Genomic DNA, 13340 nt, shown 5'->3' with positions numbered 1-13340 from the left:
AAACACAATACAGGTTATCAGTGAAAGACAGAAAATTCAAGAGTTTAAGAACATCTGTTCTCTGTCTGAGTTCATCGAGCCCTCTATCCAGGGGGTTACAAGAAGGTGCACAGAGAGGAATAAAAGTAAGGAAAGAAATATACTTCCTCCAAGTACAAGTACACTCCCAAATCCCAACATTTCATAAACCTAATGTGTGGTTTTTTACTGTTTGATAGCCCTAAAATATCGGTTTCTTCAAGTTTCTGGTACAGGTTCCCTGTCAGGCTGTGCAAACTCTTCCCATCCACAATATCCTTTTGCAAGGAGTTCTGTAACAGACAGAACTGCCACCTTTTATTTTTCCCAAGCCTTGTTATTGCACATTTCATCTTGTCTCCCTTATTTTTTGAGCTGGAAGACACAGCATACAGTCAATTTTTATCCATTTTTTTCGAAGACACTCTTTAATTTGTTCACCTCTGTTGTGCATTACCTGTCCAGGTTGTCTCTTCTCCAGGTTGACAATTCTCAGCCTGCTCAGCTGTCCTGTGAATTGCATACAATGATGGCTTGTAAAGCTTTTACTCTAGTGGGAATCCAGGAGAGGATCTGGCAGTGAAATAATTTCTCTCTGTGTGTGTATATATATATATATATATACACACATATATGTACGTACATATACACACACATATACGTGTATATAAAATACAATGATGGTTTGAAAACGGTACTATGCAGCACAAGACCAGATTTAGATATTTATTCCAAAGCTCATATGAACAAGATAAAACCATATAATCATATTCTTTTGAAAACAGGAGGAAAAGTGACCATTACCTTGTAAATGATCTTGTAGCTTCCTCCTGCAGGCCCCCTCTCTTACCTGAAAAGCTTAAATGCCCATTTATGTAAAAGCTGAAGAGCTGGCAAAATGCCCACTGAGAGCAAATGTTGTAACCGGGCAAATGCCCAAAATCTCTGTTATGCATTTATTTGAACTTGTCTCTCCACACAGTTGATTTTGTTCAATCTTGTTGAAGAGCACAAAGACTGAACCTCACTGCTGCTCAGTGACTTCTCACCACTCGACTCACAAGTGAAATCACAGGTCAGGTGGGATGTCAAGACCTTCTGACTTTGTGTGCTCAGGCTGAGTACATCATGTACATCTCTGTGGCTTTGGGGACAGCTGGGGAAATGCCCACTGAAGGCTTTGAAAAACGTGGTAAACTTGTGATGCTTGATTTGGTGCTAGTACCTGCCATGCTCATGCTCTGTGTCAAAGGCAAGCAAATTCAGAAACATGTTACAGAGGCTCTGAAGATCCAGTTTCCTCCCCAGTGACCCCAAGGTAAACATCCCTCTGATTCCTCACTTGGGCTTATCATTTTTACCCTTTGCCTGAGCTGTGAAACCTATTGTTTTTGCACTGAGGGGATAGCACAACCCAGGGCAGGTAAAGTGTGAGAAAACCTTCAATTTATGCATGATATACATAATGACATAATTGTGTTCTTTGCTGGGAACTACAAAAAAATCCCAATTTCTACTTGTTTGGTTGGCTTTTGTGGGGTTTTTGGTTTGTTTGGCTTTTTTTACCATTCCTGACTGTTGAACTGATGATGCTTAGGAAAGGCAGCTCAATAGTATTTGCAACCCAAGTGAAAAAAGCTAGACCCAGCATGGGCAGTAGGATAGAGCATAACCCATTGCAACCTAATGGAGCAAATTAATGCCTGTTTTTTAACAAATAAATTGGGTTTTGACAGATAACTTTGCTTAGATCTTTATTGAATTAATGTAATCTAATAAAGGTATTTTTGTTGGTGGATTTGGCTAGGAAGGGGTTGTATGCATGGGAAGAACCCTTAAAAGAAGGAGCAAAAGGTGAAGCAGATGAAATGGGGCTGATGTAGACTAATGGAAAGAGTGAAGCTCATATAAGGACTAGGTTAAGTCCCTGGCTGGCCGCTAGAGAGAAAGTCCTGGCACAGCCTGAGAAAATCTTCTACCTCAGCTCCTTGTGCTATTGCTCCTATAGGAGGAAGGAGTTTCTTTTTTTGTGCTTGTTTCCCCAGTCTCTGTTCAGGATCACTTGGATGGATTTGAAAAATGGAACACAACTGCTCATTTCAGGACTAGGGTATAGCAGGGAGCAGAGGTGCTTGAGTAGAGTCTAGTTTTGCCTGCCTTCCATGTGTGTTTATGCAGCCATCTCTGCCTTGCTTGGTTCTGAAGCTGGATTTTTCTGAGATTGCAAAAGGCATCCCCCCTCCATTACACGAGCCTCACTTATTTAGAAACTATGTGTAAGGTTCTGCTCTGCTAAAACAGGGCAGAAATAATGAGAAAAGTATTTGTGTTTTTAAACTGCACCTGTTCCAGGAGTTCTCTTTTTTTAAAAAAAAGTTCTTCTTTCTCAGAACCAAATTACAAATACCTTAGTCTTTTGCTGATTGAGGAGTGCAGCCATGCTGAAATCCTCTCATCCTCTCCTCCTTCTACCTTTGCAGGGACAGAATGAATAATGCTGTGTCTTTTGTCCACAAGGTGATAGATGCAGAAACTATTTAGGTGCTTAAATATTGTGGTAACAGGGTACCAGATGAGCACAGAAGCTAGTGAGATTATTTTTCTCCTTTTCTTCTTAAGCTCTCATTTTTTTTGTTCCTACTCCTGCACCATGATTTGCATGCCTATAGGCTGCCTAAATCCAATGGGGTGGTCAGTGAAAATGAGGCCCTATCATATCAGATGGATGCTTCTCCCTCTACTTTGGTGACATGTTTGATCTTAGCTCAGACCAACTTTCCTGTCCATTAAAGAACTTTGCTTGAGCTACAGACAAGGAACAATCATATAGTCCACTCTCATGGCTCTGATGGAAAGGCTCTAAATCTCCAGCAGAGGATCACCAACAAACTAAAGAAGGGCTACTTAATGATGCATGAGTTTGTCTGGGTCCTCAGTCACTGCTAAAATGCTCTTGAATCATCTGTGCACAAGTGCTCAGAGTTACTGTGGAAGTGGCACAGGTTTTCACAGAAATGCTCCTGTGCTCCCTGCTCATGGCAATTGTCTTTCTAGAAGCCTTGAGCAGAAAAGCATCAAGACAGTGAGATGCTGACTTTGACTGATCCTTCTGAGCTGTTTTTGATCAAACACAGCCTTAAGCCCATGACTAGGAGTCTTTTTTTTTTTTTTTTTTTTTTTTAAAAAGGCAACAAAATGACAAACCAGAGATCTCTTTTAGAAGTAAAGATCTGTCTTCTAGTAAACAAATACAGTCTGGCAATTTTACCTTCCCCTGCAATGGAACGGTTTCAGCTAAGGAACACAACCTTTCACAATACTCAAATAAAGTGTGTAAAAATACAAGCCTATGTGGTTCCTATCTCCTCCTGCTTCACTTTAACAATAACCCTCCATGTGACTCCCTTCGTTGGCAAGCTGCTTACAAGAAGGCTGCCATTTCTGTTGTTGACATATCTCTTACCTTTTACTCCTCCAGACTGCGTAGCATATTTAATTAGATTTTTCAGCTTTGGTATGAAGTTTAGGAAAAGACAAAGATAATGTTCATGGGGAGAAAAACCAATTCTTTTAAAGTCAGCTTCATTAACTATCAGGCTATACAGTGAGGGTCACTTTGCCTAGACTGAAATAACTGGATCTCCCTAATTGCATTTTACTTGAATTATTTCTTTATTTCAAACATGTTATGCTTGTTAGTGATTTAATATGACTGCAAGCACAAATTAATTATACCTGGTAGCTAATTGTAGGAAAGCTATGGTGATCAATGTTTAAGCTTTTTTTTTAATGTCTACCTTTAGTATACATACTTGGATCAGCTCCCTCCCAATCATGAATAAATATTTGCTGCTTATATGTTCCCATGCAAATTGGATTAATTTTAGCATATTCATGGCAGAAGGACATCACTCATGCTAGCCTACCCTCAATATTAAGCTAGCTGAACAAGCAAAGGTTGGGGGCTTTTTTCCCTGCTTAAGTAGTGAATGAATGAGACAGACAGAAAATTCAGCACAAGTTTGCTTATCCCAAATGGTTTGGGGGCATCCAGGGTGTTTTGAGAGATGGAGGTAAAGTCAATCAAAGAATTGACAGAGAAAAGCGACTCATCCTGGGGCCCTAACCTTGAAGAATTTCAGTTAAGCACTGCTCAGCTAAATAAAATGGTAATTGGATAAAGAGAGTGGTGGATGTTTGGGTCAGGATATGGACAGAACTCTGCACATGCCTGTAAGGTTTTCTCTGTACATTTACAGCATCTCATGCAGCCTTTGTTTCTTCTCTGACACCACTCACCTGCCTTGCATTCTGTGGTGTAAATGCACCACAACTTTGGCATCAAAGACTCTCCTTTCCCCCCATTTAATTATGTGCCATTTTGGATATACTTTCTTCCATGGGGCTGTAAGGACAAAGGAGCTCTACCTTTTCTGAGCCATGCTCAGCCCCTGCACACTGACTTTGGGAATGTTGGGAGCTGATCTGCGTGATGCTGACTCTCTTCTTGTAAGCAAGTGGTAACTTTTTCCCAGAGCTACGTCCTGATGGTACCCTCTAAGTTATGTATTTTTCAGGGGTTTGCTTCTCTTTTTCCAGTTCTCCTAAAAACATGGGTGGGTCATCCCTTACTGGAAAATGCACAGTTGAGAAATCCTCATCTCTGCATTTGTCAGCTGAACTGAATTGTGGAACAAGCCTTGAAGTGGAAAGCCTTTTTAGTCAGAGATGTGACTTTTGGCTTTGTTTTTTTTTTTTGGCAGATTGATTGATTGTAGTAATGCTGTTCCTTCTGAGACAGCAAGCTGCTGAGGACTTGGACAGTGATCTTGTGCCATGATACAGTATCAGGAACAATCTGGAGAAAAGGCACAGGGGTCAGGCAATGTTGTATCATGAAAGTCAGTAGCCAGCTCTAAAGGCTCTGTACTGTGGAGACTCTTATTATTCACTTATCATTGACTGAGAAAGGCACCATCATGCAACAATATTTCGGGTGTTCAGTGCTTAGATGAGGTGGTGTGCACAGGAATTTTAGGGTCCCAGCTCTGGGCCAACAGGATTCAAAAACCTCAGCCAGGATTCTGAAAATACCTGAGAAAATATTGGGATTTTGGTATCATCACTCAGACTTCCCCTTTCAATGGTTACGGTAGCTTGATACAAACTGTATTTACTTGGTTCCTGATGTCTTAGAGGATACAAGGCCTCTAGGCCCACGGAAGAAAGGACAAGAACAAATTCAGATTTTGATTTTGAGTCCCTTGATCTTTGACACCAAAACAAAAGGATCAGTGCTTCTCCTGCTCCTGTGGTGAGTGCTGCCAGCGTGTTGCTTCCTATCCTACAGGACAGGAAGCTACAGAGCTGAATGATGTTTCAATGCTGAGCTGATGGTAAGCTCAGCAGTGAAATGGTCACCATATCTTAACTTCCAGTCCTCCTCAGAACAGCAAATCTGACATCTCTACATGAGCACATGGACGTGCTGGATGATCCATGATTTTGCAGCTCCTCCGGTGTATCCTGTGCATGCCTGCCTCCTGGGATGTCTGTGACTCTGAACTCCTGGGATGCAGCAAAGGCTTGTGTGATATGGAGTCAGTTTTTGCATGGTTGGTGGCCATTTGTCTGAGATTTCCAGATGTTACACCTGTTAATTGTCTGGAAATCTGGTGAAATACTGCCCAAAGCAGTTGAATTGGCCAGCTTGAAATGTCTTTTACATGTCTAATTAATTTAGTGTGCATGTAAAAACCAGGGGGAAAAGTGTGAGCTGTTAATAAAAAGGCTATAAATTAGAACTCCAGACCTTCATTTTCACATTTCTTGTATCAGTGCTACTGTTCTGCCAATGTGCAATAATGAATATTCAGCAAGTGTACTTGTCTTTACATGACATCTTCTGCAACATTTTAATTTTTTTTGTGTATGTTAAAAGTCAGTTGCTGACTCTGTTTCCTTTCTGCCCCACACTAGATTAGATAGTTAGTGATGACCCAAAGGAGTACAGCAGATCCTCACTGATTACCATTGCAAATGACACAGGATTGGGGAAAAAACAAAGAATTATGAAGAGGCCAGTGAAATAGACTTTGGTGCATGAATTGATAAGTTAAAGGAAATGCAATTATTTGAATTTTTATACAGTCAGGATAGGACGGAATATGAAGGTAAAAATATTAAGGCTTTGACAGCAGAATGCGAGACTGTCTGAGAAGTGATGATTTTAGAGCATGGTGGAAATTTTCCAGTCAGAGAGCATAGCACGGACTTCATGACATTTTCTAAGATGTTAACCATAGTTGGAGAGATGAGCAAGGAGAGGTAAGATGTAAACAGAGAATGTCACAGCAAATCTAATTGGGATTTCTCTGCAGTGTCACATTCTGCCATCAACAATTCAAAGAAACTGATGATAAGTTGGAGACAATTCAGGGAAAAGATGAGATTGCTCAAGGAGAAAAACTCCTGTAGAGTGTGTAGGAGCTCTGAAACTCACTTTATAATTCACCAAAAGGCAAATAATATGAATTATCTTGGTCAGTGTCTGCCAAGACCTAATGCAGTACAAAGTTTGGAAATAGACTCTTCCGTTTGGTAAAGGATCTTACTGCTGGAAATTGAAGCAAATCATGTTTTAACTAGTGAAAATGGGTGTATTTCTAACTGAGAGGGTAAATACGCACGGGAACAGGTATTCTTAATAGAGAAACAGTTACAGACTATGCAATTCCTTTTAAAAAAATAATAAATTGGCAGCATTTCTTTGGAAGCAAAACTAAGGGGAGTATTGTTGCCTGTGAAAGGGAACTCATTCCAATTTTACAAGAATGCTTATTCAGCTAAGCTAATTTATCTTGACCAATAGTATATAAAATAGGAGGAGTTTTTCTGAATTTTCTACTGTCTTAAAAATTCCTGTAAATATTTAATGAATCCATGGAGTTTGATATTTGTGAGTATTTTGTGCCTTACCACTACAAAGTATTGAACTATGATGGTGTTTTAATGAGCCGTGGAATTTGGTCCAGGTTTGTCTTGTAAGTGTCTGTCTGTGGTCAGCATTTCCCACTGGATCTTCAGCCACAAGGAAAGATTATTGCTGGTGCCTGTCATTGATAGGCCACTGTGAGATCCTGGCATTTAGAAAAGAGGAAAAACAGCGAACTGAAAAATCCTACCCTGCATTATTCTGGAAGGACTTTGTATTCCAAAGTAACTGTATTTAAGAGAGAGGTTTAGCAAGTGCACATTTAATTTTTTTTTTGGGGGGGGAGGTCAAGAAATATTAATCTAGACATGTGGGACCCAGAATTTCAAAGAAATGTAGGGGGGTTTTTGAGTACAGTTAACATGATGTACATGATAGTGATGCAAAACTAAATAATTTAGAGTCATCTGAGAGAAAATTAAAATCTCATTTTATGAAGAAACTTTTTATAGTGTCTCTCTTTAAAAGTAATCACTCCTAAAATGAATTGAAATGTGTGTTTTAAACCACATTTTCTAATGCTCAGTCATGCTGACTGCTTCTGAAGCCTGCATTTGGAATCAGAGATTGCACATTGTCTTTTAGGAAACTGTAAAAATATATCAGAAAGGGGTTCTGAACATACGGCAGAACCATGTTTTCTGTGCTCCAGTCTATTGCACCTTCAGAGCTGATATGCAAACAAATGCTTTTCCTGGTATGCTGGCCTTGAAAGTGCAGTCTGGATCAGAAATTCAAAGAGTCTTTTCTCTTTTAGCTCTGCTTTATTATCTCGTTCCTCTTCTGTCCAAATGGGGGAGGAAGAGGTGAAAAGGTTGAGCAAAAAAAAAAAAAAAAAAAAAAAAAAAAAAAAAAAAAAAAACCAAAACAAACCTCATAAAGTAATTAAAGATTCTTCTAAGTAAACCAGCTGTCCTGCAGAAAAATCAACCTTATTTCTCCATATGTTTGCAGTAGAATGGTTGGGCTTGCTTTAACTTCTGTGATCCCTGGCATGGATTACTCAAAACTCCCAGGTAATAGTGGCTGATACTAGACATGGGCATGCCCTGCTGTGCAGCTGGCAGTTATCAGAATGTATTGCCTGGTGAAATGTTCTATTGATAGTCTGCTTTCATCTTTCATTTTATCAGACCACATTGTTTTCCAGAATTTTAACAGGATTCTCTGGTCTGGAGGACTGTGGTGTGAGCATCCACAGTGGTAACCTCCCTGCTGTCAGGTCACTACTGTCCCCCCAGGAGCTGTTTTTGAGGTCACTTCTGCAGCCACAAGGGTTAGAAAGCTGTTGTAGTTGTTCTAGAGCAAAGAAGAGTATGCCTCATAAATAAGGGACTCTAAGGAGGAGGAGTGGAAAGGAGACATCAAATATCACAACATTCACAACAAAACTATGCAGGGTGACCATGCTGCTTTCTCTCGCTGTAGAGATTGTCTGGACCTGGGAATGACTGTGATTTCTGTTAAAAACAAATCAAAACAAAAAAAACAACACACACACACACACTAACAAAAAAAGAAAAAGGCAGTTCAGCCTTTTTTTGGCTGAGGTAGACCTTGTATTTCTTTCCACTTGCCATGTTTTTTTTGTCTGCACATGTGGGCAATCTTGCTCCCCTCTTTTTGGCTGGCTGCTGAGCATGTTTTCCTCCTCAGTGACAATGCTTGTCCTCCTGGAGCTGGTTGTGCATTAGCACTTGTCACGGAGGGAAAGCCTTAATTCCACTAACAAGGCAGAGGGGATAGCGTGCCTCTGACTTCAGCTCTGTGTTTTTGTTGAAATGAATGCGTGCTTTCCCATTGATACACCTGCCCATCAGATAGGTTCCACCAGGTCTGGGCTTGACCCATTGTTCTACCAACAATATAGTCAATTCAGTAGTTAATGCATGCGTGAGATGAAAGCTGAAAAGAAATATCTCTGCCAGATATAGGACATGTTTTGGTGCTCTGCTTGCTACAAAGAGAGCATACTTTATAGTATTCAAGTTAGAAGTTGTAGGAGTTGCCACAATATTTTTCAATGCCAAAGGTCGTGTCTTTGAATCTTCCATGATAATAAAACAAGCTTAGCCCTTATGAGAAGAAAGTGACATCACTTTTCCCTGGTAAATGAGCTTTTAAACAGGTAGAGTTCAACTTGCTGTTGGCACCAAAATGCACAGCAAAAGATAAAATTAAAATTTGAGTATATGCTTTTGAATCAACATGAATAAAGAATAAAAAAAAGGCGAGCAAAAATAACGTATCAAATGGGAGGGAGATAGTTAAGGCTATACTTACATGATGTTTCAAAGCATGAATTGTCATATGTGTTTAAATTATGACTGTTCCTTTATTCTCAGAATGTGGGTTAGATCTTGAATGTGGAACAAGAACTTAGCCTTTTTTCAGAACCTGCATTCTTAACAAGTTATTCTTAAAATGAAATTGTTTAATGAAATTGCTTTTAAACTGCTGTTTAAAACCATGCATTATTAACAGATGACCATACATAATACAACACAACATTACAAGGTAACAAGAGCTCTGCTAGCCTCATGCAGTTTTGAATTTTACCACTTTTACTTTAAAATACAATGTAGGAGCATTCAGCACTATATAGTCTTTGTTGGAGGTCAGTGACATGTCTAAAGCACAACTCTTCTGGCTCAGCCTCAGCTCTGGGAAGTTCAGGGTGTTTTGCAGTGAGCAGGTGGGCGAGTAAGGCGTACACTGCAGGGCAGATTGCACAGCTGTAAGATGTGGAATTCCCCTCAAAAGGATCGGCATGTCTTTGAAAATGAATTCAGCACTGAAATAAAAAAAAAGATTTCTGGTGCAGGGGAAGAAAATGGGGTTTGATTAGTTTCAAGTTAACTCTTTTTGTGTTTATTTTGTCTTCATCTCCCTCTCTTTATTCCTTTTTCCCAAGAGATGGTTTTCAAGAGAGAATACAGGGGACTTTTAATGTTTAAAAGGTGGCACCGGGCTGTTGGAATAAACTCTTCAGTGCAGCCTGCTTCTTGTAAACACAGAGCCTACTGGAAGGCAGTGCATCTGGAACACTGGATTCTGCAAACCCCATGTTTTCTCAGTATCTATTAAGAAATACATTCATTACTTATTTTCTCCTTAGAATTCTGTAAGTAATTATTTTTCATTGTATATTTTTGTGGATGGTGACTAAACAGTGCACAAATTAGGAAGAATGGCTGCAAGGCATTCAATGCTCCATGCTCTAAAGGGCCTTGTGAGTGTGCAGCACCTAGCAGGATTTGAAATATATATTTAGCATTATAAAATTGTGTTCTTACTTATTAATTCATTGGCTGCATGAATGAAAGTACTGGGATTTAAATGCTAGATTTCTTTCCTTATATCCTTGAACTCACTTGCCATCAGCAACAGTTCAAGTGCCAGGTAAGACCTGAGCAGACACACTCTCCAAATTTTTGCAAATGCTATAGCTTTCTGCCCTCAGAAACTACTATAGGTGGGAGCTAATGATGATAGGCCATGTGGAAACAAATCATCTGCCAAGAACTTCAGAAGTTCTTATTTTATTTTGAAACACCAGAGTTTTCTCTGCTCTTACTGATCAATGTGAATAGTTTCATGGCAGTGCGACAGCCAAAGGAAACATTGCTCTTTTGCATCTGATAAAAATTTTATTGCCATATCAAGCTCCAAATAAAACTCCTACTCTTTAAGCAATTCCTGAAAAACACAAATTAATTTGGGTTTGAATAATACCCCCAACATGTTAAAGCTGCCAACAGAAAAAGGAACAGATAATTAGGAGATGACAACAGACAGCACAGAGCCAACAGAGGAAAAACTGGAACACAGCTAGACAGCAACACTGGCCATCTAATCCATTAACAGCCTCCTAAAATTGTTTTTCTTTTGCATTAAACTGGCTTAAGCACAAAAAGACATTACTGAAGTTTTAATCTCCAGAAGAAGAAATCTCCTTCTGCCTAACAGCACGTGGCACACACACACAAATGTGACTTCAATTAGCACTGCTGTAAATTTTAATTTAGCACTTCGTAGGAGCATTCAGTAATGTATGTAAGAAACAGGGGCTGATGCTCCATTAAAGACATTCCATGCAATTATCCCATTGATCTGTTGATCCCTTGATTCACATTCATGGGGTGAACAGGAGGCGGGAGGATTTAGGAATTTAGAGCTGATGAAGAACACTGGAAGAAATTTTTCCCCTGAAGTCTTCTGCACCTTTTCCCTGTAGCTGCACTTTGCCTGTTATCAATGTGCCATTTCCACCTTACTGATGTGTGGAGACTCAGCTGCCCTGTTTCTGTAGAGGCTGGGATGTTGGGGGTGTAGCAGCATGGGCTCTCTCATGCTACCCAGCCAAGCCCGTTGCCATCTGCAAGTGGAAAGTTGTTTTATTACCATGGAAGATTCAAAGACCCACAACCCACCCAGCCTCCTCTTTGCAATTGCTGCCATTTACTGCCCTTGAGGTTAGAATTTTGTCTGTCCCATGGACATTTGTTTTCTCTAAACATGCCTTGAATGACCCACGGCACACAAAAGCATTCTCATTTATTTTTGCACATTAGCCTGTGAACCTGACAGCAGCCCAACAGGTTAATGGTGTTAATTATTAACAATGATGTGCATTTTAGTGCTTCACAGTGGTGCTTTCTGGTTGTGACCATGCAAAGTTGACTTGGAAAGTCTCCAGTATCCAGCTCTGTCATGGTGTACCTGGTTCTCTTTTTTTATAGGATTATCTTGTGTGGGTAGCATATAGGCTTAGTTCTAGCAGCCAGCTGTGATTTGGGTTTAGCACATTAGAGCACCAAGAACTTGTTTGTTGTTGTACAGAGTTATTCCCTGGTGGTGATGCTTATTTGTGTTTAAACTGCCGATGCCCACATTTATACAATTTGCATTGTTTAAAATGTCACTATTATTTGTTGAAAAAATTTCTGTTAGGCTTGACAGAGTGCATCCTGTGATTTATGCTACAGCCTTGTGCTATGCCATTTTAGTGAGGATCTTGAAACAGGGCCCTGTGGTTTCTTTTCCCCTTCTGCTGTTTGTTCTGTTCTTTAATTACATTCATATCAGCTACTTTGAAGTTAATGAGACTGTTGGGATATGTAAAAGAGAATCCTGTATTGATTTCAGTCCTAATATCTTATCTTTGCATCTTTTTCTTCCTGAGTGTAATGTGTTCTGAGTCACAGTTGCTGACATGTTGTGATGGGTGCAGTAGTTTTGGCCTGACACAGAGCTTTATCTCACAATCCAAATGTAAGAGGAAACAGATAAACACAAAAAGCCAATCTGCCTTCTCATTTGCCTATTAAGCCTGGCATCTAAGGACTATAAGATATTAAAGTTGCTGGGTTTCATATACATCCTAGGCTATACAAAATACTTTTTTCCTGTTACTTTACAAACAGGCCTCCTCTTGACTTCTTGTCTTCCTCCCCTACTCAGAAAAAAGGAAGAGTCATATAGTGCGTGGCAGGTGATAATTACAATGTTTGGATACTGGTTTTAGGTACAATGCAAGCAAAATTGTTGTTCTTATGGCCATAGGCTAGAGCCAGCTTCTTCAAAACAGTAAGAAGGTGACAGAAGATAGTCTGCTAACACGAAGGGTACAAGTCCAACACCAACTGCTCACCTAACTGCTTTGGTACCAGGAAAAGAATTTTGTAAGCCATCAGATTTTATCAGACTTTTTTTTTTTTTTTCAGCTGAACAAAGTAAATACTCGCTTTGTGGCTCTGGAACTTTTTCTGAACTTTAAGCTCAAGTTCACCTGTTCCACTGCCAGATGGAAATCCCTGCAGAAATGTTACTGAGTAACTCTCTTCCAGCTGCCTTTTCTTGGTTTTATTTGGCAACCCAGAAATGCCAGGGACCAGGATCTCAGCAGACACACATTCTACTCCACAACCTGGTTGACCAGCTGAAGAGAGCAAAAACGAATAGCATATTTTTTAATCAAAGTCTTCAGGTTTTTTTTCTTTCAGTTTTACAACTCTATTATGCATGTGCTCTCATTCAAAAATACTGTCCTATTACATTTTGGTTTTGTCTTATTTACAATTAAACTGTGATTTACACTTGTGATACCAGATAATTTGGAGCTACATGAGAAGCCTGTGTTGGCAGCAAAGCATTGTAGTGTTCAGCTTGGTTTCAGTTTACAGAGCATTTCCAAATTCACCCCAAACCTATTAAAGCATAACTCAGGCAACAGAATTTCATCCTGGTTCGCACCAGAAGGTTGAATTTGGATGTGAAATAGTATCAGTAGTACCTTGTGTGAGTGATGACACTCAAGTGTCTAATG

This window comes from Coloeus monedula (genome assembly GCF_965178545.1).
Source record: "Coloeus monedula genome assembly, chromosome: 5".
NCBI lineage: Eukaryota > Metazoa > Chordata > Aves > Passeriformes > Corvidae > Coloeus > Coloeus monedula.
The sequence above is the reverse complement of the archived record's forward strand: the minus strand, read 5'-3'. Positions refer to the sequence as shown.